Consider the following 27,564-nt stretch of genomic DNA (forward strand, 5'->3'; position numbering starts at 1 on the left):
CTGGCTAGGTCTGAAAATTAAACTGACAAAGATTAATAGGAGAAAAATGTGAACATTTTAAAATATAAGGTTTATGTAACCCAGGAGTCTTAATAGAAAAATAAATATAAGTCTGAGTATTTTCAGGCTAAGTTTGATAAAGAATGGACAGTCATGTAGAAATATGACAGGCCAAATAGTGTAAGTGTAGAAAACTGGGAGAAACTTAGCAAGGACTGTTTTATTCAGGTTCTTCTGGGCATTCCTTTGCCTTTGGAGATAAGAATGCTCCTTTCCTCTATGTATAAGGAGGGCACCTCTCACATGAGGGTTTATTATCTGTTTCAGGGGAGAAGTGGAAACTTTGTTTTTTCAAACTCCTTACCTTAAAATATCTAATAAGACAAGGTGCCATATTTTGAGGAAAGCTGTCCTAATCCCTTGAATTTTCTAGGTAGATACTGCACAAAACAAAATAATACTTTTCCTTTTTATTCCTCTAATAGTTACTTGTTAAATGGAGCTTTAAATGGAATTCTAAAAATTAAATGAAATTCTAATAATTCACCATTAAGTGTAATGTTTATTACAGGGCTTAGGTTAAAAAAGTTCCCTTTTATTCCAAATTAATGAGATTTTTAAAAATTATATTTCATTGTTTATGCTATTACAGTTATCGCAATTATACCTACTTTGCCCTCCTCCACCCAGCACTCCCCACTCCCTCAGGTGATCCCCACACCTCTTTGTTCATGTCCATGGGTTATGCATATAAGTACTCCATTTCCTATACCATAGTTTACACCCCCATGGCTATTCTGTAACTACCTATTTGCACTTCTTAATCCCCCACCTTTTCATCCATTCCCCGACAACCCCTTCCATCTGGCAGCCATAAAAAATGCTCTCCTCTGTATCCATGTTTCCATCTCTGTTCTTGTTTGCTTAGTTTGTCTTTTAGATACAATTGTAGATAGATATGAATTTATTGCCATTTCATTGTTCATAGTTTTGGTCTTTTTTCTTAAGTAAGTCCTTTTAACATTTCATGTAATAATGGTTTGGTGATGATGAATTCCTTTAGATTTTTCTTGTCTGGGAAGCTCTTTAGCTGCACTTTGATTCTAAATAATAACTTTGCTGGGTAGAGCAATCTTGGCTGTAGGTCTTTGCTTTTCATGACTTTGAATATTTCTTGTCAATCCCTTCTAGCCTGCAAAGTTCCTTTTGAGAAATCAGCTGACAGTCTTATGGAAACTCCCCTGTAGGTAAATAACTGTTTTTTTTCTTGCTGCTTTAAGATTCTCTCTTTATCTTTAACCTTTGGCATTTTAATTATGATGTGTTTTGGAGTGGGCTTCTTTGCAACCATCTTGTTTGGGACTCTGTGCTTCTGGAACTTGCATGTCTTTCTCCTTCGCCAAATTAGGAAGTTTTCTTCATTAATTTTTTAGATTTCCAATTTCTTGCTCTTTCTCTTCTCTTTCATGCACCTCTATGAAGCTAATGTTGGACCTCTTGAAGTTGTCAGGGAGGCTCTTTACACTATCTTCATTTTTTTTTTTTAGATTTTTTTGTCCTTCTTGTTGTTCTGATTGGTTGTTTTTTTCTTCCTTAAGCTACAAACCATTGATTTGATTCTTAGCTTCATGCCCTCACCTGTTGTTTCCCTGTAAATTGTTATGCATTTCAATCAGTATATTCTTTGTTTCTGACTGGATTTTTTTTTTTTTTATGCTGTTGATGTCCTCACTGATTTCCTTGAGCATCCTTATAATCAGTGTTCTGAATTCAGCATGTGATATATTGCTTATCTCTATTTTATTTAGTTCTTTTCCTGAAGTTTTGATCTGGTCTTTCATTTGGGCTGTTTCCTTGTCTCCTCATTTTGACAGCCTCCCTGTGTTTGTTTTTATGTATTAGATAGAGCTTCTGTGACTCCCTGTCTCGGTGGCATGGCCTAATATAATAGGTGCCCTGCAGGGTCCAATGGCACAGATTTTCCTATTACTCAAGCTGGGTATTCAAGGTGTGCCCTTTGTGTGGGCTGAGTACACCCTCATCTTGTAGCTGAGCTTTGATTGCTGTTGGTAGATCAATGGGAGGGATTAACCCAGGCCAGTCAGCTGCTAGAACTGGCTGTGACCACTGACCACCAACCTCCGCTCTTCATGGAAAATCAGCTATGCAAGGGCAGGGTGGTGCTGCTCTGACATAGTCTATAGCTGTCCAGTTGATGCACAGTTTCTGGGTGGTGCAGGCCAAGGTCAGCCCCAGCCAGTGTTCTTCCTGGGGCCATCCTCCATGATTTGTAAAGTTGAACTGGCTACAACTTGTGCTGTCTTGGAGACAGGCAAAGTCAAGCTGTGAATCTATGCTGGCTGCTGCTAGTGTTGGGCCTAGAGCCACATAGCAAGAGATATGCAGGGTTGGGGCTCACTGAGGCTGGCTGTTGCTTATTTGAAAGTATTTAGGAAGTTGTGAATCATGAGCCATGACCAACCATTTACATGGAAAAGTCATGGTTAACAGTGTAAGTTGTGTTGAATGGAGCCTAAAGGGATACCTAGGGCAGGGCAAACAGTGTTATCCAGGTTGATGGAGTCTCAGATATGGCAATCACTTACTCTGTGGCTCTATGGGAAGAGAGTTCAGGAAAGGAACAATGACTTTTGCCTGCCTTTATGTATGGGAGAAAGCTGTCCCCCAACTCTCGCCCTGATGTCAGACACTTCAGTTCCTCTCTGTATGCCACTGGTGCCTTTGAAGCTGCTATCCCAGTACTGAAGCTCAAAGGGAGTGAATCTGAGTAGGTGAGTATGTATGTGTGTTCTTTAAGATAAACTACTTGATACTCCAGAAGTTTCTTCCAGCAACTCAATTCCCACTGGTTTGATGGGGACTTATCTTCCTGGCACTGGAACCCTGAGTTGAGGGGTCTGGTGTGGGGCTGGAACTCCTCACTCCTGAGATATCCCTCCTGAATTAATATACACCACACATGGATGTGGGATCAGCCTGTTCCATATATTTGCCCCTCTTACTTGTCTGAATGGATGTAGTTTCTTTAATTTTGTAGTTGTCAGACTTCTATTCAACTCAATTTCTGATGATTCTGAGTGATGGTTATTATATATTTTAGTTGTAATTTTGATGTGGTTGTGCAAAGAAGTGAGCTGTATTTACCTATGCTGCCATCTTGATTGGAAATCTGAATTGCTAATATTTTTTTCAACAAACAGTGCTAGATTATATTAATGTTTATATCTATTGAGCTGCTAGTTTGGCATTAATGTGTTAATAAAAAAAACTGTATTACTAAATGTTTTATGTTAAAACATTCTTGAATTTTTCCAAAACATAATCTAATTATGGTATAATTTTATGTATGTCATTGAATTTTCCTTACTATTGTTTTACTTAGTGGTTTTTTTTTAAATTTAGATTTAAAAGGTGTATCTATAACTTCTCGTTGTAATAATCTATTTGATGCTAGTATCAAGTTATATTTGAATTGTAAAATAAAGATTTTCTTCAATTTCTATTCCCTGAACAATTTTAAAAATTGAATAATCTTGTTCTTAAATTCTTCTGTAGTATTTAAGTCTTTCTTTGGCTTTTGTGGTTTTGAGCCTAATGTGTAGATATCATTACTGATTGACTCAATTCTTCATTATAGAAGTGGTCAGGCTTTCACTTCTTGAATCAGTTACTTTTTCATGATTATAGAATTCATGTTAATTGTTTAATCTCTGCTCTAATTATAATTATGCAAAATTTTCATTGCTAATATCAACATCTTTACTATATAGTGTTTTAGTTACCTTATTTTTTAAACTCAATTATTTTTAGTTATTACTACCTACATTTTTAATGTATCTATATATTTAATAATTTATTTGCTCACTATTCTTCCCAATATCTCTTTACTTCTTTTTGGGGTTTAATTTTCTTTTACTCATGAAAGTTATTTCTTTCACAAATAAATAGAACTACAGGCATGGATACATGGAACAGACTGAGAGATCTCAGAGGGGAGGGTGCTGGTAGGGACTGGGTAAAAGAAAGTAAAGAGATTAGCCAAAGATCATGTATGTATAGCCTATGGACACAGACAATTGTGTGAGTGAAGGGCAGGAGAGGGAATGGGGGCTGGGTGAAGGTAGGCAAATGGGGGGGATAGGGGACATTTAATGGTGTCAACAATAAAAAATAAAAATATATATAAATAAAAATATAAAAGTTATCTCTTTGAGAATCTGTTGGAGAAGGTGTTTAGTTACTGTGTGTTTGAAAATTATTTATTCCAACCACTAATACTTTTTTTTTTTTTTTTTTGGTTTAAAACAACACAAATTAATTATCATATAGTTCTGCAGTTTAGAAGTCTGGCGCAGGTCTCGCTCAGCTAAAGGTGATGTGTCAGTAGGGCTGTGTTCTTTTCCAAAGGTTTTAGAAGAGATCACCCCACTTCATTAGGCTGCCACATTCCTTGGCCTATGACCCCCTTGCCCCATCTTTAACACCAGCAGTGTTGCATCTCTGACCTTCTTCGGTAGTCACATTCCCTTCTGACATGGCTGGATACAAGTGACTAGACTGTGCTCTTGCTGATAATGCAGGGTAATCTATAACTTATTTTCACATCTCAAGGTTCTTGATTTAAACACATTTGCAAAGAGCCTTTGCCATAATTGCATGGATTCCTTATTTTATTAGGAGATGTAAAGTCCATTTTCCATGTTCTGGAGCTAGGGTGTAGATATTTCTGGAAGCCACTATTGAGCCTACCACACACCGCTAAGAGGATCAGTGAGGCCTCTATCACCTGACATGCAAGTGGCTTGGCCACACAGTTAAGATGTTTGGCTCTATCTTCCAGAACTCCTAAAAAGTGTTTTCTTGCAATAACACTTGTTTCTCAATGGGGTTTTTACTTTTTTAAATTTATTTTTTAAAGTATATTTTATTGATTAGGTTGTTGCAGTTGTCTCAATTTTTTCCCCTTTGTTCCCCTCTTCCCAGTACCCCACTTCCCTCCAGCAGTCCTACCACTCTTGTTCATGTCCATGGGTCATGCATATAAGTTCTTTGGCTTCATCCTTTCCTATATTATTCTTAACATCCTCCTGTCTATTTTGTATTTACCAATTATGCTTCTTAATCCCTGAACCATTTCCCCATTTCTCCCCCTTTTCCCTCCCAGCTGATAACCCTCCAAATAATCCCTATACCTATGATTCTGTTCCTATTCTGGTTTGCTTAGTTGGATTTTGTTTTTAATTTTTAGATTCAGTTGTTGAAAGTTGTGAGTTTGTTGTCATTTTAACATTCATAATTTTGATCTTTTTCTTAAATAAGTCCCTTTGACATTTCATATATAATAGCTGGTGATGATGAACCCCTTTAGTTTTACCTTGTCTGGGAAGCACTTTATCTCCCCTTCCATTCTAAATGATAGCTTTGCTGGATAGAGTAAACTTGGTTGTAGGTCCTTGCTTTTCATCACAGTGAATACTTCTTGCCAGTCCCTTCTTGCCTACAAAGCTTTTTTTTTTTTTTCTTTGAGAAATCAGCTGGTAGTCTTTCAGGTGACCCTTTGTAGGTAACACTCTCCTTTTCTCTTGCTACTTTTAAGATTCTCTCTTTATCTTTAACCTTTGGCATTTTAATTACGATTTGTCTTTGTGTGGTCCTCTTATGGCCTAGTTCATTTGGGACTCTCTGTGCTTTCTGAACCTGCATGTCTATTTCCTTTGCCAAATTTGGGAAGTTTTCTTTCATTATTTTTTCACAGAAGCTTTCAATTTCTTACTCTTACTCTTCTTCTGGCAACCCTATGATTTGGATGTTGGCATGTTTAAAGTTGTCCCAGAAGTTCCTAAGCCTCTCCTCATTTTTTTCAATGCTTGTTTCCTTGTTCTGTACTGTTTATTTCTTCCTTATATTCCAAGTCATTGATTTGAATCCCAGTTTCTTTCCCTTCACCATTCGTTTTATGTGGATTTTTTTGTTTTATTTAGCATAGCCTTCACTTCTGCTCTTATGCATTTGCTGTACTTAAGCATATCTGTCAAAGCCTATGAGCATCTTTATCACCAGAGTTTTGAACTCTATGTCTGTCAGGTTGGCTATCTCCTCATCTATTAGGTTGGCTATCTCCACATCACTTAGTTCTCCCACTGGATCCTTGATCCATTACCTGTTTTGGGCCATAATTCTCTGTCTCCTCATCTTGACAGGCTCATGTGTTTGTTTGCCTCTGTGTCTTAGGTAGAGCTGTCACACTTGTTATGTTGTAAGGGGCAGAGCCTTAGGTATTCATCAGTATGGGGTGACCCGTTTCACCACGTTGTGGCGCTATATGTGAGGGAGGGGTCTGAGAGGAAACAATGCCACTTGCTCAGCACTTACTCGTTTTCCAGACACTTCTCCCATTTGTGTATGGGACTGGCATCCCTCCAGCTGTTTCCCTGGCTTTCATTTCCAGAGTGGGTGGGTCTGCGGACATTCTAGGACTGTGGGTGCCCTTTAACAAGTGAACTCTGCTGAGAGACTGGCAGTTTCTTGCTCTGCCCAACCCCCACTAGTTTTCACAGTCAGAAACAATAAGGCTTTATTTTCCCTGACGCTGGAACCATGAGCTATGGGGTCTGGTCTGGTGCTGGGAGAGCTCCCCTGGTGTCCCTCCCCACTTTTTAAAATGTGTGAGTGTGCTTTTCACCAACCTGCTGCTGACACTGCCATCAGGCTGCATCCTCTCCGCCCTGGCTCTGCCCTTCCTACCTGTTTGGATGAGTATTTCTTCTTTATATCTTTGTTTGTTGGACTTCCAAGCAGCTAAGTTTTCTGTGACTTCTGGTTGTCTCTAGTTTTGAGGTAGGTGTATTCCTTCTTAGTTGCGGAGGGAGACCAGCGTGTCTGTCTAGGCCTCCATCTTGGCCAGAAATCTCCACTCTTAATCTTAAATAAGTATTTACTTGAGTATAGAATTCTGAATTACTAGTTTCTTTTTCTCAGAATTTTGGGGTTTGTTTTAGCCAAATTTTCATTCCTTTATAGGTAATTTGTTGGGTTTTTTTTTCTTTTTGTTTTAAGCATTTTCTTCAGATATCTGGTTTCACTTCTGTATTTGCTTAAAGGTAGATAGAATAGGTTATATATGTTTGATATTCATTGTAATTCCAAAATCTATGGATTTTATTATTTTTTCCATTCTAGGAAATTCTTACTCATTTTTACATTAAATATTTGTTCTTTCTCCATGCATTTAATCTTCTTTATTTTTTATTTTATTTTTTTACAATTTCATGGACAAGTGTTGGAGAGATATTTTCTATCTTCTGTGCCTCTTAAACTCTGTTCACATGTTTTTGCTTTATCTTTTTAGGCTGAATTCTAGATAATTTCTTCAGATCTAATCTGTATATTGTCATTCAAAAATAGGGAGAAGGAAAGGAGAGTAATCGATTTTTATTGAACACTGTCTTATAGTGGAAATTTCACATACATTACTTCTCTTAATCTTTTCCAAAAAAATGAGGATAGAAGATATTATTAACAATAATAAAATAAGAAATGTAATTTTAGAGACATTATTTTAAAGAGTATCTGAAGAACAGTTTCAGACTCCCTAAATGCATTTTATGGCTTAGTTTCTGTAATATGGGAGGAAGATTAAAAATATGTTTCTTTTAATATAATTTACAGCAACATGGTAAAGTAATTAGTGTGCCTAGAGGGCTGTAGATAATGAAAAACTCTTTATTAAACTGAAAATATGTTATTAGGTGACATAGTACATATTGAAGTGTTAGGTTTACTTATGTTTCAAGGGTTATATTGTCTAAGCAGTGAAAGAAAAAGTAATAATGAGGGAGCTCCACTTATCAGGCAGCCCTAAGAACTGGATCCCAAGTTAAAGATGTTGGATTTCCCATATGGTTTCTCTTAAAGCAAAATAGACCTGAATCATATAAAGTTGAACTCAGGTAATTGTTATATGGCTTTACAATATTTTATTTCCATTTATATACCTACAGTTTAACACTTAATGGGAAAAAGATCAGCTGACATCTCATTCAGCAATTCCTCTTTTTCTTTTGATTTGTGATCACTGTGTATGTTTCATGCCGAACAAGTCTTCTGTCCTTTGACCTTCTCTAGATCATCTCTCTTTTGTGCAACTTTTATGGTAGGTCTTTATTGAGTCTTTTTACCTTAACCTTCTATTTGTCACCCTTTAACCTTGTTAGCTCAGTACAGGCTGAGCATCCTCAGAAGCCAGTTGATATGGGCACATCTTTCTACCACCGCCTTTGAAATTTTAAGTGAGGGCAAGACCTGTTTTTTACATGTGCTGATGCTCAAGTTCTCTGGAAAATCTGAAGTCTGCAGCTGTTAGCTCAAGGACAACCCAGGGGAAATGTCATTTTCCTCCCAAACTTCTGAGGAAATGTCTCTGTGTTCAGTGTAGGAAGAAGGAAGAAGGGGAAGATAAAGGCACTATAACAGCCAACTCCCTGTATCCAAAAACTTTTCTTTTTTTTTTTTTTACTGGAAGTGAATAAGCTACAGGAAGGACATAATATCAAAATGTCATTTTTTTTTGTTCCCCTAGCAGAATAAATGTGCATCTATTTTAAAACAAGATAATTAGAAGACTTGCAACTTTAGTCAAGAAAGAGACCCGAAGTCAACTTTTTCATCCTTTAAATACCTTCACAATTTTTCTTCTTTGTATTTCAGAGATAGAATGATTAAGAACTCAAATAAAAATGGAAAATACATCAGAAAGGAGACATTTTCAGTGTCCTTCAGCAAACGAGTATGCATGTGTAGTGTCTGATAACCATATGCAAACAGTATTTTCTATGTATGAATCACCTTCCTTTCAGGCTGTTCTTTAACAGTTTATTCTCAAAGAATCTCATTAAATCCAGAACAAGTTCTATAATCACTGAGAATGAATGCCACTAAATATTTTTAAGGTATTTAAATAACAGAAAACCAAAGCCATAGTCTTAACTGGTCATAAAACAATCAGCATGTTTCAATCTTTTTTCTTGGTATATCTTCTCATGCATATATATATATATATATATATATATATATATATATATATATATGAATGACACTCTTTAATTGGTTAGAAATCTTATTGCTTACAAGCCTAAAATATAATATTAGAACATGTGGGGTAAAGTTTGGGAACAAGAAAGGAAAAAGTAGAAATTATTTAAAAACTGTCAAACTCTCAGGGAAAAGAATCAAACTAGTTGCACGTAGTTACAAACTACTAAATTTCCTGTTAGAAGAACCAAGAGACTCCACAGAGATATCCATGTACTCAGTTTCTTGTCTCATTGGTGAGACAAACCACTAGAAAAGTAGTATGAGATTTTATTGGCTATATTTATGAGTAAATCACAAAGATGGAGGCAGCATTTTCTGTGAGCTTTAAAGAAGTCTTAATTAGACTTTTAACTGAACCTTTAAATACAGGCTGCAGTTAAATTTCTGAAGAAGAGAAGCATGTTTCAAGTGATTGTGTGGGTTTTTGTGTGTGTAGGGGAATGAGGAGGTGGGCAGAGATACACCCCATCCAAGTCCTGAAGGGACATAAGCCTGGTGAGAAAGAACATTCCCATATATTTCTTGTAACACATTAGTGCAGAAAGCTTTACAGAGGTTTCTCCAATTTCGTAGGCAGAATTCTTCACTTCCCTATATACAGCACTATTGTGCCACTTCAAATCTTTATATTGAGGTTTAATATAAGTAATTATTTTAATCACTTAAGTACATTTTATTTTCAAAGAGGTCTCCCCATCCCATCTCAACTTGATAGTAGCTCCATAAGGCCAAGGTGTTTAACATAATACCAAAAACACTTTAGGTGCTGACTGAATACTTGTTAAGGGGAGGGAGGGAAAAGAGGAAGAGAAAGGGGAAGACTGTTTTACTGACTACTTACTAACAATCATCACTATAGGAAAAATGCTGTGTAGTTTTCTGCTTTTTGTTTTTGCATGTGTGAGATAAAATATTTTGCATTGAATAAAACAGCGTTGGTCAAACAGCCTTCTCCCAAAACTAAGTCAACTGGGAACGTGATTGGTTCAGATGAGTTAACTCATTTTGGCAACAGAGGCATGCAATGGCCTTTGTCACCTCTTCCTTGAAGTCACCTACCATGTCTATCATATTTATCATGTGTCTCTTTTTAGTAAGTGTTCTCTTGGATCATTTTTGTACTAAATAAGTAAGTACTAATATTGTTGGTAATAATTTTGAAAAACATTTAATTTCATGGTGTTTTGTGCAGAGGGTATTTAAAAACATAATAACCCAGACTATGATATATTTAATTGCTGTTATTAGACTAGGTTTTAATTAAGTATTCTAGTAGTTGTTGCATTGAAGGACTCACATTTCCAACCAGTCTACCTTAGAATTAATGGTGTCTATCATTGAATTGCTGGAAATTGAATTGGAAAATACTTTGGAAAAATAAATTTAATATACATGCTGTAGCTATCACTGAGTAATTTGTCACTGATCTCCACCCCTTAGAGAAAAAAATGTAAGTGTTAGTTAAATTAACATCATTTTTTATTATAAAATATGCTTAACAATCTCATGGTACCTGACAAGCTTTGAAAAGAGTAGGGAGTGTGAGGTTGTAGACTCATCACTGCATCTTCGACAAGGTGATATTCCCTTTTCTCTTCATTAACAATCTAACTCCCTTAAATACTAATTTTAGGACTCTCTTGCTGTAAGCTGAATAATGCCTACTCCAATAAAGGCAACTTAAAAGCCCTCAAGGAAAAAGAAAGAAAAAATAGCTGCCTTATAATAGACTCTGATAGGCTCTCTCAGTTCTCACTTAAAAGTCAAAGAAGCAGGTAGATTTTGAAGAACAAAAGTGTTAAACTGAACACTGTCTTTTTGTGGTAAAGGGGAAAGGTCACTGAAAAAGAATGCTTAAATTAAAATAAGTACAGAATTGTAAGATGAGATGTTCTTTTATACCTCCCTCTTTCATCATCACCTCTTCAGGGGAAATGTAATTTCTAATGTACAAATATTAACTCTTCTTTTTGGCTTAGGTTGAAAGAGCTATATGAAAATGACTAATATGAAAAATTAGACCTTAAGTAATATCTTGATTTATAACATGAAGGTACTTTGCTGGGTGAGAGGTTATAGCTATTGATCTGTAAAAGTTCAATAACATTAACAGAGATGGTGCGTGGAGCCACAAAAAGGCTGTGAAGATTAGAGCTTCCCTCTTGCTGGAGACCTGTATTCTTTTGTTAAAATGGATTTTACCATATCAGTGGGTCTCCATTGCAACACATTCTCACTGACTCCCTGGTGCAAATTTATACAAATAAGTCCACTTATTACTTTGTCATAATTTTCAATTTGATCTCAATAAGTTTTTCATATGCAATTCCCTTAAGTAATTTATCTTAACAAATTTACATTAATTTGATAATAGTTTACATCCTGATTATGTAACTGTTAGAAATATTTCAAGTAGAGAGTGCACACCACCATCAAATTAATATCATTTGAAGCAATAGAAAGTCTAAGAAAATGATACACATCTACTATACAATCATATTTACTCATTTTATATTTTATTTTATTTTATTATATACTTTTGATAGAGTATTTTCAACATTGTACATGTCTTGTGTTGGTTAAACATTTGAATGCAGGAACTTGCAGTTATAGGTCAATGTGACAAAAATATTGAGTACACACCATGTATGAGACTCACTAATATATGCTGGGGGTTGAGATCCCAGGGGCTAAAGACATCGAAACTGCTCTCTAGGAAGTAAGGGGACCCTAGAAAAAAAACACAGGACTACAGAACTCTGAAATAGTGAGATAACAATACAATTGCAAGTGCAATGCTTTGAGAATTTAGACAATAGAAAATGCTTACAGTTTTTTTGCCATGAAGGAGACAAAGGAGATAAAGAGAAACTTTATTTTTTATTTATTCCAATATAAAAATTTGATAAATAGGATTGCTTGCCTGGAAAAAACTACATATATATATATATATATATCGGCGGCGGCAGCCGTCCATCTCGAGAGACGATGGTGTAGCTTCTTAAGAGTCTATCTGCACCGCCGAGAATGGCTGTGCAGTCCGACTCGGGAGTGACACGGTACCGGTCTCCTCCCATGTTGAATCGACATCTTGCGATGACGCTGGAGTGTCCTCTCCAGTGAAGCTGAAGCTACAGAGCCTGGGCAGGGTGATATGGAGGGTCTGCTGTTGCCCATGCAGCAGACCCCCCCTCTCTTCGCAGCTGAAGGGTCCAAGGGAAAGACGGAGTCAATACAGCTTGGCTTCAGGTGCGCCGCAGGAGTTGCCGGTGTTGACTACAACGTCAAACCGCCTTAGGGACTCCGGCTCCGGATTTTCTGTCGGGGTTTACTCCCTTAGCCTTTCCCCTGAAGAGGTATGCCGCAAGGCAGCGGAGGTTTTTTGGAGTCAGAGTTTTCCTTCTCTGATGTGCCCTGACTGGAAAATCGAACCAGCGACACTTATATATATATATATATATATATATATATATATATATATATAGGAATGGTTATGTGTTATTTAGAGATGAGTTGCATGTTATCAGGGACCCAAGTAAAGAAAACCTGACATTTTCACCAGTGACCTATTAAATGTCTATGACATAGCAGGCCCTAAGTTAGGTCAACCAAATAGTAATACCAGACCAGATACAAGGAAAGCAGTGTCAGCTTCTACTTTCAGAAGAAGTAGTGGGAAAGAATTTGGGACTATATATAATCTATCAAAATAATTTAAGTACAATAATATTCTGATAGGAATTCATAATTTAAAATAATTCAGAGATTGTTTATATGAAATACACAATAGAGCTTCTGATCTTCCTGAATAAATGCTCCATTGGACTCCAAGAGCCCTGAACAATGGGCAGCACAAGCTCTGGTACATAGAAGATGCTCAGTAAATATTTTTTGAATGATAAAAAGACAAAAAAATATTGATTAAAAATAATTGATAACTTTAGTTTTTAAAAGTTCAGTAAGTGGGTAAGTTTACTCTGATACAGACTCATCCATGGTAAGTACGGTGTGATGGGACTAGTTTTTACTAAACCACAAGAGTCAATTGTTAATATTTTCAGGAATTTTAGAAGCAAGTTGATGACATGACGGTAGCTGGAAATCAACCACGATGAGGGTATTTGCACCACAAATGTTACAAGTGTTAAACATTTATCAGCAAACTTTTGATAAAATATTTCCAACATTGTACATGTCTTCTGTGGTTCCCTATATTTTTCTGAGTTTTAAATCTAGATTTATTCATCTAAACCTAGATCCCTGGGGAAATCTTTTTCATATTCAAGGACTATTTAAGAAGCCATTGTACATAGTTCAAATTTTGAAGCACCGAGTCAATTTTTCTCTGTGTTCTATTTTGAATTTTATATTTTTATTTTCTGCCTTGAAATGTGTGAAGCTCCTGCTGCATTCCTAGAACTGTTAATTGGCTCCCAAACATGTATTTTCTATTCATGGATTTATACCATAGTATCAAGTCATATACATTTCCTATAAAAGTGTAGTTTGCTTTTCTCTTGATAACCTTGCTTGTGATCCAGAAGTTGAACCCAAAATTTTAACTCTGTGATAGATCCTGCTAAGAACTCTGTATTCCTTGATTTTTAGCCAGCCTTCTGGAATAACAGTATGTCCTCATTCTTGATGTTCCTAACTCCAGCATCCCCTTGCCTGGACCATTCTTACCAAGTATTATCCAGAAGATGCTGCCTTGGTCTGCTATGCACTTCTGTTGCACCTCTGTGGTTCCCCCATCCTCACTACCTCATTCCTACAGACATATGAACACATCCTGTTAATCTTATTCACTGCCAGAAAATCTTGTGTGTAGTCAAATCCAGAACTAAATGCTTTGATGTGTTGAACCTGTTCTGACATTGTAGAAATGGTGACATGATCAGTTTGGTCATATCAGATTCATTAATTCATGTAGATCAAGTGTGATTAATTGACAAGATGGTAGCCACATGTAAATAGCTACTGGGCATTTGTTTACATGCAGATCATATCTAATTATATCTGTATCAAATGTTCAGGCAGTAAGAATTTTTTTTTTTTTTTTTGTAGCAGGCAGTAAGAATTTTATCTGGGAAAAAATGTTATAAGGTAAGTCCTTGTTCAGTACATTTCAAATCTCTTTTTTTACAAAAGTTCTAAATATTGTGCAGTAAATTATCTGACTCATTTTATAAAGATTTGACAACTATTCATACATAGAACAATAAATTATCCTTAATGGAAAAGAAATTGCATTAGCTAGAGCACTTGAAACTGTGCTTATTGATAATAGACACTAGTCTCAAAAGCAGTAATCTCTCTACTTACTTTCATTTTGATATACAATTGTTTGAGCAGGCAAAGAAGTGTCTCATCAAGCATGATAATGTTCCACTAGTTCTGCCAGCTGCAGAGTAAAACTACAGCCATAAAATATTTTGCTCTTCAAAAAGACACATGCCAAACCTCCTCACACTACTTTTCTCCACAGTAATTTATATGTGTATATTACATAAGTATTCAAAGATCTTTGAAACTTAATGCTGCCTCTCTGTGCTAATTTATATTAGGTAGATACCTCTTAAAATTTATCCTTGGAGAGCCTTTATATAAAATGTGCTCATTGTGGCAGAGCTTCTTAGACATATTGCAATAATTAGAAGTTCAGTGCATTCTTCTCTAAATATATTAGTTTAGCTGTGATGTGATATATGAGGGACATGAACTAACATACATTAAACACTCATATATGTCAGGTACTGTGCCTGTTCCTTATAATATAATGTGTCAAAAGTTCCAGGTAGAGGTTATAACATTCTTCTTACTGTTTTCCAAAATGTCTTACATTCATATTTTCATACATTCAACTCTCAGAGTAATTTTTTGTTATGCATGACTGATATTAGGATTGTCATTTTAGAGCTACCAAACACACCTAGAGAAATGCCTTGTGCATCACAGGATTCATTTTTGGCAAAGAACTACAACCATCATGCTCTGAAACAGCCTCTGCAACATATTTCCACTGAGAGAAAATGTTTTCCTTGTAGTGTTTATACACATATATTTATAAGCTCTATTTTATAATGAGAATTGACTTAAAAGATGCAAATAAAACAATGACTTAGATACAACTTTTTCCTTCAAGGAGCTCATAGCCCAGAGGAGAAGAAAACATGTAAATATATAAAGCAAATAATGATACTTGAAGTGTACTAAATCAGAATATAGGGGTTAGGGACAGATTCTAAGAGGAGTGATATTAATCTAGACTTTTGTGTGAGGGTCTTGTCCTTGTCAAATTATATAAATGGAGAAAAGACGGGAGAGTGAGGAGAGTGAGGATGCACTTAAATGCTTAGGGGTAAGTAGAGACCACCATGTTTGGAAAACCATAGACAGTTCAAAACAGCTGGGCCATAGAGTGAGTGGATGGGTTAGTTTTATTTTGCTCTGAGAACAATGAGAACTATGAATTCAGTGTAAGTGTTCAGACAACCAGTGTTGGCTTAAATGCAAATATTTAGATAGATGCCAATGACATTCTTAAAAATGCCTATGCTTCCCCATTGACATCCTACTGTTAAAAAACATTTCTCTAAGCAAACTGTGGTCATATATATGGTATGCTCCAAATATGACCTCTATTTCATTTTATCTCTATAAAGGATTCAAACAATGAATTATCTATATAATCTATCCCAACACCTGGTCATTCTAATCTATTATGTGGAAAGAAATGTCTATTCAATAAATCAATTACTTTTTAGCTTAATTTAATGAACTGCTTTGCACTTTAGTTTTTACTACTACACACATAATTTAAGAACACTAAAACCTTGATGATTCTTGAAATGATAATACTTTAGTAAAGCTAGATCATATGTTTATAGCATGAAAGTTAAAAAGGAAAAATAAAAAATGGTAAAATGAATCAGACCCAGGGGACACAGACTATGGGTAGAGAATAAGAAATTGACTTTCTGTCAAGATGGAGGTGTAGGTAAATGCAGCTTGCCTCCTTGCGCAATCACAGAAAAACTTCAGCTAAACTACAGAACAAATATTACTCAAACCATCCTAATAGAGCTGTATGGAAGTCCAACAACTAAGTAATTAAAGAAACCACATTATTCCAGACAGGCAGGAGGGACAGAGATGCAGAATGGGCTGGTCCCAAAGCCACATAGGGGGGATATAAAATGGAGAAATATATCAGGAGTGAGGGATACCAGCCCAACACCAAACCACACAGCCCAGGGTTCCAGCAGCAGGAAGTTAAGTACCCATAAATTCTGGCTGTAAAAAACTATGGAGGTTGGGTGAGTGGAAGAAATTGCAGGATTCTCAGGCATATCCTCTTGGAGAACCCCACACATGCACTTACTCTGACTCACTCCCTCTGGGCTGCAGAGCTGGGGCAACACCTTGAGGGCACCAGTGACATATGAGGAGGAACTGAAATATCTGGCATGAGTACTAGAGCTGGGGGACTGCTTCCTCCCATGCAGAACTGCAGACAGTGGCCATTATTCATTTTCTGAGCCCTCCCTCACACAGAACCACAGTGCAGTGTCAACATATCTGAGTGTTCATTCACCTGGCTCACATGGTTAGCCTCGCCCTGATGATTATCTAAGGCTCCACTTCATCTAAGCTGGTAAGAGTGGCTTTTCCATGTGAATGACTAGGCTAGGCACAGGCTTCAGACCTTCCTAAATCTACTCTAACAAGCAATAGCTGAGCACAGCCCCTATACTTCTTGCTGAGTGGCCCTAGGGTTGGCACTACCAGCAGTCATCTGAAGATTTCTTCATAGCTTCATAGCTAATGCAAAAGGACCCCAGAAAGAACACAGGAGGTGGCTGACCTTGACCCACACCACCCAGAAAACCCCAGAGCCTGTGCACCCAGCAGTTACAGACCATGTTGGAGCATCACCACCCTTTACAAGCCACAGAGAGAGATGGTTGCTGGCCAGTGGTCAAAGACAGTTCTACCAGCTGTCTGGCCTGTGTAAGTTCTTCCCATTGACCTGCTAACAGCAATCAAGAATCCAGAAATGTTCAGAATGGTGTAAGGAGCCTCTGGGACAACTTCAAGCATTCCAACATTCATTTCATAGGGATGCCAGAAGAGAAAGAGAAAGAGCGAAAAATTGGAAACTAATTTAAAAAATAAAGGAAAACTTTCCTAATTTGGTGAAGGAAATAACCATACAAGTCCAGAAAGCACAGAGTCCCAAGAATGTTGGGCCCGAAGAGGACCACACCAAGACACATCATAATTAAAATGCCAAAGGTTAAAGATAAAGAGAGAATTTTAAAAGAGGCAAGAGAAAAGCAGAGAGTTACCCATGAAGCAGTTTTCATAAGACTGTCAGCTGATTTCTCAAAAGAAACTGCAGGTTAGAAGGGATTGACACTAAGTGTCCAAAGTGATGAAAAGCAAGGACCTACAACCTAGATCACGCTATCCAGTGAAGCTATCATTTACAATTGAAAGGCAGATAAAGTGCTTCCCAGATACGGTAAAGTTAAAGGAGTTCATTATCACCAAATCATTATATGAAATATTAAAACGACTTACTTAATAAAAAGAAGCAGATAAAAACTATGAACATTAAATATTCAAGAAATACATAAATATTAATGATTTAATCCAAAGAGCAAACTAACCAAACAAGCAGAACAGAAACAGAATCCCAGATATAGAGAATATTGGGATTGAGACCCATTGAGAAGGGGCTTTGGGGAAAAGGGGGGAAAGGTGAGGGGATTAAGAAGTACGAGTTGGTAGTAACAGAATAAGCAGGGAGATGCTAAGAGCAAGTATAGGAAATGGAGTTGCTAAAGAACTTATATTCATGACCTGTGGACATGAACAAAGGAGGGGGAATCACTGGAGAGAGTTGGGGTGCTGGGTGGAGGAAGGAAAAGTGGGAAAATTGGTACAACTGTAACGGCATAATCAATAAAATAAAAAATAAATTTAAAAAATTATTTCTAATCATTGTCGAAGCTGGATGATGGATGCTGGATAATTTATTACACAGTTATCTCTAATTTTGTATGCTATTAAAAATTTGGTATCTTGTTTAATATTGGTTTCTTTATGATTATCAGTGAAAGTATCAATTTTGAGGTAGTTGGAGAATTCTTACCTCTGAAACATTAAGAGGTCTTATGACACTATTTATGTTTATAAGCCTAGCTTGTATCCTAATTTTCCCAAGTCAATACATAACATTACTTTGATCTTAATAAAAATTTCAACAATATTTACTTTTTCTATAGGTAAAATATTGAATTCTAAAATTAATATAAAAATGAAATATTCAAGAAGAGGTAAGAAAACTCTGAAAAATTAGATAAATTGAGCAAGTAACTAATTAACACAAAATACTAAAAAGACTTAAGCATGAGTATGATTTAACTGTTCAGTTCTGGAACATAAATCAAAAGAAGATTCTAAAAAAAAAAAAATAGCACCAACTAGCTTCATTTCTTCAATATGTTAATGTCATGCATAAGAAAACACACATACAAAAATTAGTGAAACTGTTCCAGATACAGCTCCTTTCTTCAAGGAACTTAAACACACATAATAAAAACAAAACAAAATAGAATATGTGATATCTAATTGGATCCTGATTTTTATTAAAGCACATTTTGGGGGCAGTTGGGTAAATTTGAATATGGGCTAAATATTAACTACCATCATGGTTATGTAAAGAATATTCTTGGCTTGAGAAGACAATTCTGAATTACGTAGGAATGATATTTTATTATTCTGCAACTTCAGAAATCTAAAATGCAGGGTACTATGGCCTGAAAATCTCCAGGATTTGCTGAAGTCTAGTGATCACGACTTAGTGATACTTTGTGTGCTTGCAGACTCAAGGATATAAAAGTTCATGACCAATCACCAGTCCTCCATTGCCCATAGACACTTAAGTTACTAAGAAAGCAACAGAGTAGTTTAATGAAAGACTAATGTGTCATGTAAGTAAAGGTTCACATTGATAATAGCAAGAGATGTCTGTCTCTAAGGGAAGGCAAAGTAGGTTGCCAGGTGTAAGCCTGTTTAGGCTCTATGTGTATATGCCCTATTCCATGGGATTCTGGAATCATATAGCTTCTGCCTGACTAAACTCATGGTTGTCTTCTCCAAAATTATCTGAAAGTAATGTACTGTGATGCTTATGGCATTAAGTTATAAATGAAAGAAAGATATATATCATAGATGCCCCTGATACCATGTATCTGTTTTTTAGTATATTTTATTGTTTATGTTGTTACAGGTGCCCCAATTTCTTTATCCTTTGCTCCCACCTTCCAAGTAACCCTCTTGCCTTCTGCAATCCCTCCCCCCGCCTTAGTTATTGTCCAAGGGCCATGCATATAAGTTCTCTGGCTTTGCCCTTTTCTATATTAGTCTTAACTTCTCTTTGTCTATTTTGTATTTACCAATTATGCTTCTTAATCCCTGCACTATTTCTCCATTTCTCCCCCTCCTCCCTCCCAGCTGATAACCCTCCAAATGATCCCTATACCTATGATTCTGTTCCTATTCTGGTTTTCTTAGTTGGATTTTGTTTTTATTGTTTAGATTCAGTTGTTGATAGTTGTGAGATTTTGTCATTTTAAAGTTCATAGTTTTGATCTTCTTTTTCTTAAATAAGTCTTGTTAACATTTCGTATAATAATGGCTTGGTGATGATGATCTCCTTTAGCTTTATCTTGTCTGGGAAGCACTTTATATGCCCTTGCATTCTGAATGATAGCTTTGCTGGATAGAGTAATCTTGGTTGCAGGTCCTTGCTTTTCATCACATTAAATACTTCTTGTCAGTCTCTTCTTGTCTGCAAAGTTTCTTTTGAAAAATCAGCTGATAGTCTTATAGGCACCCCTTTGTAGGTAACTCTCTGCTTTTCTCTTGCTTCTTTTAAGATTCTCTCTTTATCTTGAAACTTTGGTATTTTAATTATGACGTGCCTTGGTGTGGTCCTCTTTGAGTATCTTTTTAGGGACTCTCTGTGCCTTCTAGACTTGTATGTCTATTTCCCTCACCAAATTTGGGAAGTATTCCTTCATTATTTTTTCACATAAGCTTTCAATTTCTTGCTCTTCCTCTTTTACTTCTGGCACTCTTATGATTCAGATGTTGGCACATTTAAAGTTGTCCCAGAAGTTCCTAAGCCTCTCCTCATTTTTTTCAATTCTTGTTTCCTCATTCTGTACTGGTTGACTGTTTTTTTTCTTCCTTATGTTCCAAATCATTGATCTGAACCCTGGTTTTCTTCCCTTCTCCATTGGTTTTGTGTGGATTTTCCTTTGTTTCTTTTATTATATCCTTCACTTCTTCTTTTCTGCATTTGCCATACTTAAGCATATCTGTCAAGCCTGTGAGCATCTTTAACACCAGTGTTTTGAACTCTATGGCTGTTAGATTGGCTATCTCTTCACTGCTTAGTTCTCCCAGGATAACCTTGATCTGTTCTCTCTTTTTGGCCATACTTCTCTGTCTCCTCATCTCAACAGGCTCCTGCATATGTTTGCTCTGTGTCTTAGGTGGAGCTGTCACACCTGTTATGGTGTAAGGGGTAGAGCCTTAAGTATTCACCAGTATGGGGCAACCTGTTTCATCATGTTGTGGCACTGTATGTGGAGGAGCGGTCTGAGAGGGAACAATGCCACTTGCTCAGCACTCGCCCCTCTTCCAGGTACTTCTCCTGCTTCTTGTATGGGACTGGCTCCCCTCTAGTTGTTGTCCTGGCCATTGATCCCAGGGTGGGTGCATCTGTGGATATTCTAGGACCATGGGGGCCCTTTAAACAATTGGACTCTGCTGAGAGACCAGCAGGTTCGTCCTCCTTTGCAACCCCCACTGTTTTTCACAGTCAGAAGCAATGGGGCTTTATTTTCCCCAGCGCTGGAACCATGATCTGCACAGTCTACTCTAGTGTTGGAAACACTCCCCAGGTGTCCCTCCCTACTCTTTAAAATGTGTGACTGCACATTCCACTAGCCTGCCACTGCTGCTGCTGCTGGTGCCACCACATCTCGTCCTCTCTGACCTGGCTCTGCCACTCTTACTTGTCTGGATGACTATTTCTTCTTTATATCTTTGTTTGTTGGACTTCCATGCAGCTCAATTTTCTGGAACTTCTGGTTCTATAGTTTTGAGATAATTGTATTCCTTCTTAGTTGTGGAGGGAGGTGCAGCATGTTTGTCTAGGCCTCCATCTTGGCTGGAAGTCCCATATGTAAATCTGTTTTATACATCTTCTCAGAATTGGTTCTGAGAGGTATGGAGACATAAGCTGACAAGTTACCCTGCTTTAAATATTACTATGCACTTGAAAATAAATAAATATTACTATGTACGTGACATCAGGCCTAGTGAGAAAAAGAGCATTTTATTCTCCCAGATAAATGAAAAACAGCAGTGTCATTTTCTTGGTTTCTGATACGTAAGTGAAATTTTAGCATCTACTTTAACCTGAACATTTTCACAAAAACAATTTTGTCCCTGACTTTTGCTTATGGTGTTGTCTGAAGATATGACAAATCATTCTAAACATCATAATCATTTTCAGTTTTTCCACTATAAACACAATAATGTATACTTGGTAACTGTGGACATTTTGTGCTTTTTAAATGCTTGTTGTTTATTTTAGTTTTTTCAATGTCTGACTCTCTTCTGTTTTTACAAGTAAACTTTTCCTTCCTTTTTCTAGGTGATTTTTGCCTCCAAATTTTCCTTTGAGATGAAGACTGCATATCCAAGAGGCAGGTCATAGGAAGTTGGTGTCAGCAATGCTTTTGCAGCAGCAGCAACCCCCACACCCACTGAGATGGGAGACAATGTCAGCAACAGAGGGGAAAATCTAGGCAAATGCTAGACCAAGAGGAACTGAGACCGTCAGTGCAGATGGCAGGAAAACTTCAACAGTGGTTCTATGGCAATAATGGTGGGCAATAGAGGCGGAAGGAATTCTGCTAGCTTAATTCTAGAGGGTTCCAAGGCCAGTTTAATCAACAGTATAAAAGCATTAGGAGGTACCTTAACTGTCTACAGGCCACCAGGATCAGGAACAATGAAAGTAGATGTTTTGTAGGGGACAGGGCAACAGAAGAGAAGAGGAAATCTCTGTGAAAGAAGATTTAGGATATTAGAGGCAAGGCCACAATGATAATATCTGTTTCCTATGCTAATTCTTGGTTTTAACTGTCCTCAAATATTAGTGAAAAAACAGTAATGCTGATGCATATAAATATGCAAGTAATATCCTTTAACAAGTCCACAAGCATGGTGTTCAGTGGGCAATGAATTAGTCATTTGCCTTCTGGAGTTTGGCCTGATAGAATATCAGGTAACTTTTTCTGGTTTCATGGAAGTATCATTGAGTTAAAAGTGACCTTGCAAAGGAGTTTCTTAAGACCTAAACTAAACCAGATGCAGTTAAGATCAGAACAGCCATAGATACAGAAGCACCTGGTAAGTTTGCCACTGGGTCTAGGTGGATTGTGCCAAGGCTGGCTTTCTGGGAGGGCCACCCATACATTCGCATAGCACCTTTGCTCAGAAGCACCCTGCACTTAATTTAAGGTTCTGTTGTCACCGCCTAAATATTCTTAATTTTATTTTGATCTTGTGTTTTGTAAATGAAGGCTGACAATGGAGTATGCACATGGGCAAAGGGGATACATGCAACAAGCATGTGTTTGTTGCCCCATTTACATTTAGTGAATGTACTGTCCTGGGAGCACAAAATTCCAGTGGACACATAAGTTTTGGTAGTCCAGCAAGGCTCAAGAGTTCACATGAATTGTGTTAGCTCTCTGTCTAAAAGGCAAAGGCACTGACAGCCTTTAGAGGCCATGCATGCCATTTGAACCAGGACTCATCTGAAATACAGAAAGAAGGCAACAGTGTTGTAACACCAATGACCAAAGCATCTTGTCATATTCATTTTTACTCATATTACTGTCCTGTACTAACAAATCACTTATGCCAACAATGATGAGATAGATCAGGAAAGAGAAAAGTTTATGCAACCCATGATTCCTTTTTCTTTCAATTTTCCTTATTTATCAGTAAGCAGAAAGTAGAGAATGTTACCTGAATAGCATGTAGAAAGAGTGCAATAAAAAAAAAAAAAGTTTAGTTAATTTTTTACATTTTCACTGTTCTGGTAAGAATGAAACACATATATATGCATGAGCTGGAAAATACGAATTGTATAATTTGGGAATTGCACATATGAGATAAATGGTTATGTTTGCATTTAAAACTGGCATTGCACAATATAAAAACAATAACATTCATGCTAATAATTTTAATTTTAATAATTGAAATTAGAACAAAATTAAATGGCAAAGAGTGCCATGACATATAGACATACAACAGAGCAAAGGAAGTGCTTTACATTTTAATACCTTTAGTGGAACATTTTCCCCTGCTTTTCAAACAAAAAACTCCACATTTTTCTGTTGCCTTGGCCCTTCCCAATGTACTGAGGAGGTCAGAGTAGAGACTCCTACCCTTTAAGGGGAACCAGTTTTGCCCAGAGGTGAGAAAACTTGTACACTTTCCACTCAGAGAGCTGAGAATTCAGAGTATTTTGGAAAAAGGCATGTATACCCAGAAGTGACAAAATAGTAACTGCTATCAAAATACAGGGAGAAATTTCTGCATAAACAAATAAAACCTTTCCTTTCAAAGTGTGAAACATAATTCTAAGGAAAAAAAGAATTTTAGCATATGCATTTAGCATAACCTAAACATTTTTTTCCAAAAACAAACATCAAAACAAAGCAAAAATTCATGGAAAAACAATAATAACCAAGAAAACCTTAAAAAATTAATGAGAAACTAACAAGGTTGGGCCAAATATTATAGGCAAAAAATCTTTTGCTACAGTTTTGCAAGTACAATTAAAACTGTTCTTAATCATAAATAATGAGTTTATGAGGAATATGGAAATAATTTAGTTTCATTAGAATACAACGTGTAATGATCTCTAGAAACAGACTTACAATTTTCTTTCTCACTGTTTTTTTAAATTAAGAACAAAGTAACTGTTTTTTTACTATATCAACGACATTATAGTTGAAAGAGTGAACCATCTCTGGAGCTACAGCTAACCAAGACTGATGTCAGAGCCACAGGGATTCATGGGTGGAAATGTGTAGCTTGTGAACAAAACTTCTCTACTCTAAAAAGTAAGAGAAGTTGGAAGGGAAATTAAATAAATTTATACTAATGCCTGGAGAAAATAAAGCATTGTCAATATTTTTTATGAGAGAGCACCACACTTTGCAAGTGTTGAACCTTGTGAATGAGTTTACTGTCTTTGTGTGCTTCATTGGCCAAGGATTCTTAAGATCCCTGCGTTAATACTGTATAGGGCTTTAGCAAAAGAAAGAACCTGTTTAAATACCAATACTGCCACATATCAGCTATGTGAGTTAGAGCAAACTATTTAGTCTCTGCAGCCCTTGATTTCTATAGACATAAAACAGGGATAAAGAGTACTTATTTTTCAGGGTTGTCATGAACTTTAAATGAGTAAATAGGCATGAAGGACTTATCCTAAAGGCTAACATAGATGAGCTAATTGTAATTATTGATATATATGTACTCAATTATTCCTACACATATTATAATTATTACTGTGTTTTCATAGTCAATAAATAGTTGCTATTATTATTATAAGATGATTGTATTGCTAAATAACATTATAGATTATACCCCATGCAGCTAACATTACAATTATGAAAATTATCTCTTATTGCATGGTTAAGGACACTGAGATCACACATTTAATTATTTCCTTTGTTTGAAGCAGATGACCCAGAGGGCAGTATGTTGTGTGAAGGGGTTTAATAACAGAGCACTTTCCACCGAGATGAGCTGCTGAGAGGTGACCCTTTAAAATATATGTCAGAAGAAAAGCAAGCTTTGATTGATGGGGGCAGTGAAGAAAATACAGAAATATTTAATCCACAGAATGCTCAATCCACAAAGAAAACACAGTGAACCCCATGGAATCTGTGAACTGTTTGAGAGATCTGGGGACCTTTAGAAAATTGTGGTGATAGAGGGATGGAAAAGGTAAAAATTTAGAAAGTACAAGTGGTAAACAATAAGAGTTTTTGAGGTCACCTTTATTTATTAGTTGGATGTAAAATGGACTTGAGAATAAGAATTAAATTTGGCAGAGGAGAGTAAATTTATATTAGGAGAGTAAGGAGCTCTATTTTTATCAAAATAGAAATCAGATTTAAGCTTTGGAGAGGTTAAGTTTCCTTCTTCTTTCTCTTCTTTCCTCCCTCCCTCCCTCCCTCACTGCCATCCTTCCTTCCCCATCACCTGATAATCTCCAGCTTACTCTGAGTACTAAATACATGTCCATAAATTCGTGGTTGAGTTCACTGTATCATCTGTCTGGACACCCAGATACATTTCTCAGTAGGCAATGGTGCTTACCTCTGGACAGACTAATTATTCTTTAGTGGTTCTCAGGCTTTATCTAAGTATAACCAAAGAATATGACACTTCCATTAGTACCCATAGCCCACAATAACAAAGATTTCCAGAGAATGGAGATATAACCAAAAGCAGGTCCTGCTACCTGCCACTATGAAAGCCAATACTTGAGAGGCAGGTGCTGATATAAAGGAAAGTGGTTTATTTTCATGTGCCAGTCACCTGGAAGACGGGAGACTCAAGTCTCAAAGTCCATCTCCACATCTCAGTGGAGGCAGAGGTTTTTATGAAGAGGGAAAAGGGAATAGAACAAAGAGATCAGGGAAGGGATTGAACAGTTCTCTTCATGCAGATGAGCACAGTTCATTTCAATAAGGCAAGTGATGGTCCACTGTGCATCAGCCTGGTTGTTATCCCGGCTGCACATCATCCTGCTTCCATGTCATCCTGGCTCCATGGATAAAGGTCAGCAAATCTCCCAGAGCTGGGATGCCTGAAGTTTGGAGTCTGTATCTTTTAAAATTAGTTCCTAGGATTCTTATACAAACTTTCTATTCATCTACAAGCTATAGATTAGTCAAGAGTCAGCACTAATAGAAACAATGTCAAAAGAATGGTGCGATGAGTTACAACTTTCCACTGTTAACATTTTCCACTGTTAAAAATCCCCACTGTCAAATTTTCTTCCATTTCTATGGAAATTAGATGGTTGTAGCCAAAATATTTCTGAAAATTTTAAAATTCAAGATCCAGTCTAGTTCAAAGGTGAAAAATAAAATTTTACAGATGATTAACTAGAGTATAATTTCCATAATTATGCATTATAATGTTTATAGAAACACAATTTTTCTCCTAAAATTACCCTAATTTTTATCAAAAAGCCAAATCAAGGCCAATTCATTTTTTGTATTAAGTCCAGTTTTAGTTCGGCCTGATTATTTGCATGAACATGACAGGAATTACAATTGATCATATAGGCTCTCTGATATCTGCTTTGCTGGAATGTTACAAGGAATTTTCAGATTGAACTTTAACCCCACAGGGCAGAGAAGCCAAGTCAAACCGTTTCCATCAGGCTTTGCCTCCAATACCAATTGTTCTGGGTAAACTCCTCAAGTTCTCAAGTTTCTTGCCATTTCCCAGGAAAGAAACCTTTACTCCTTACTTGGAAATACTGCCATGAACCATATAAATAAACAAGGTGCCAAGCCATTACTCCAAGGAGTTTTTAACAGCTTCAACATCAATCTTTATTCCCTAAAGCTTTTTGCTGACATCCAGAGTCTAGGCATGGACATGACATCTTAGTCAAAGTTTTAGTTAATAGAACCACAATTGGAAACTGGAAGAAATCAGATTCCTATTGAATTTATGCAAAGAAACATATTGTCATGAAAATAACAATATTCACTTAAGAGTTTCCAAGTTCTGGAGGGATCACATAGGGAGAAACATATAAATGCTTCAATATTGTTATAATTTACCACCTTGCTCTAAGAAAATAAACAACATTTAAAAAATTAGCAATATTTTGAACAAAGTCACAAGAACAATAATTATCTTCTGTTCATTTAGTCTCACAATCAATTTTTACTTATCCTGATTATTCACAAGTATCTCTATGAGTTCAATCATTCATCAGAACCATACAAATCCCATTTATTTCAAAGGTATGACCTGTAAATTTATTCTCAAAAATTCATATTTGGGAACAAATCAGAGACCTTTCCATGAATGTTTCTGAAGATGTAACATATTTGCAAATACATCAGAGTAAAACAATGACTATCTTTAAATGACAAAAACATATTTAAAATGACATGGTTATAGATCAAATTACTTTCCAATTGACAAAAGAATTTGCTTTTTTTTGCAACATTTTAAGTTAACACTAAAAATTACAAATGAAAGTATATCAGAATAAGAAATTAATTAACTTGTCACCAACTATCCATT

This window comes from Furipterus horrens, unplaced genomic scaffold (assembly GCF_987537825.1).
Source record: "Furipterus horrens unplaced genomic scaffold, mFurHor1.1.pri manual_scaffold_1, whole genome shotgun sequence".
In the NCBI taxonomy this organism is placed as follows: domain Eukaryota; kingdom Metazoa; phylum Chordata; class Mammalia; order Chiroptera; family Furipteridae; genus Furipterus; species Furipterus horrens.